Here is a 1,767-nt window from a genome sequence, read left to right on the forward strand (position 1 = left end):
GATCCTAGGAATCATTGTGTCATACAGAAGAACAATATTTGTTAGACATCTTATCAGCAAAATTTGGGCATAATTAGTAGGAATGCTTCAGAAATATGGAGAGAAACAGTTTGGGACCAGCGAGTTAAAACAATAAACAGAGAAGCAGAGTAAAATCCCTTTTAGATTAGCGGAAAACAACATTGTTTTTTTTACCAGGTGAATTCAGAAGACCAAGAACAGTTAGAATGTATCACAAGTTTATACCAAAGATATTGCGCTGATACTTTTTATATTCTAATGCACATTTTAAACCTAATTATTTATATTCCAATTCTATTTATTGGAGCAAATAAATATTAATTTATTTGTGAATTATCAACTAATTCTAGTAAGTTTCACTGTGTGAAATATAAAATCAGCACATATAAATATAAAATATATAACTATATATAATATAAGAAAAAGACACATGTTTTGCATTGTTCTGTTGTGGTTACAGTATCAAAGGCAACTCTGTTTTAAAGTATTATTTCATTATCTCTACCTCAGTGTTTGATAGAGTTGGACCTAAACCTTTACCATTTGTAGATTTACAGCCTGGAGGCAAGAGAAAACACTGTGATTAAAACATTACCAATTTAAGGCCTAATAATTAGAAGAAACATCTGGACTTCTCCTGCAACTATGAAAATATTTGGTGATAGAAATGCAGTAGTGTAAGTTCCTGCCTGGTTGGATGGTAGACAGGCCAGGACATTAAGTAATCATGCATATGATCAGTTTTTCACCTTCTTGGCTTTAGCTAATTTTGAAATGTTAGCTATAATAAACAATTATATTTTGATAAAATACCTTCTAGTCTTAACAGTTCTGACTGAACTGTTCATCTCTCTATGATCCTTGTAACTAAGATTAATTTTGTTCAAGTAAAACAATCTATGCTGTCATTGTAAGATATTCTGATTGGTCTGTTCCTACATGGGAGAAGAGTAAAGGGTCAGGTAGACATTTGTGCCAGTAAGACCTCATTTGGGAAAATGTCAGCTGCAGAATGTTAGAAGTAGCTCTTAAGCAAGGCTTACTTTGAATCCATTAGCTCCACAAACCTAAGTCAGTTGGATCAACAAGTACTTGAAAAAGCCATCACCTTTGGACTAGCTATAAATTATTGAAAGTATGATCAAATTCCAAATGAAAAAAAATTGTCATTGACAAAAAAAATTGCAAATGTGAGCAATCAATTGAACATATAATTTTTTCCCTATTCACAGAATTTTAGGGAAATAATAGCATTGTTAGCAACAATAAGGATTCCTTGTTCCAAGTAGGCACCCATGGATATAAGCCTGTATAAAGATTGCATCATTAACTACTTAAATTTAGAAGATACTACATGCTTCAGCAGCACGTATTCCCAAATTACACTACAGAGATTAACATGGCAATTGCACAAGGATGATATGGAAATTTGTGAAGTATTCCATATTTTTCATTCTTCAGATGCAAGAAATGAAAAACAGTTATTAAAAAGTTGATTACAAAATAACAAGTGTAACAACAAACGTAATTCCTTTTAATTAAATTTAGTTTGGCATTAGTGTATTAAATCTTCACCTCAGAAAGGCGTTTACATAGCATAAACTTTACAAAACATTTGAAATTAGACAAAATTTTCATTTTATCCCAAAGAAAGTTAATATTAGGACCTAGGCAAAAAAGGAATCTACAACTTTCTATATGGAATACAATCTGAAAGGACACATTAATGAACCTCTATATTATAAA

At 31.2% G+C, this 1,767-nt stretch overlaps 1 pseudogene; it reads left to right on the forward strand.

The window, feature by feature from the left end:
- The first annotated feature begins 1,375 nt into the window (after positions 1-1,375).
- On the forward strand, positions 1,376-1,472 carry LOC138803118 (U6 spliceosomal RNA; annotated as a pseudogene).
- Positions 1,473-1,767: the final 295 nt, after the last annotated feature.

This window comes from Dipodomys merriami, unplaced genomic scaffold (genome assembly GCF_024711535.1).
Source record: "Dipodomys merriami isolate MVZ:Mamm:240054 unplaced genomic scaffold, mDipMer1.0.p SCAF_334, whole genome shotgun sequence".
Lineage (NCBI taxonomy): Eukaryota > Metazoa > Chordata > Mammalia > Rodentia > Heteromyidae > Dipodomys > Dipodomys merriami.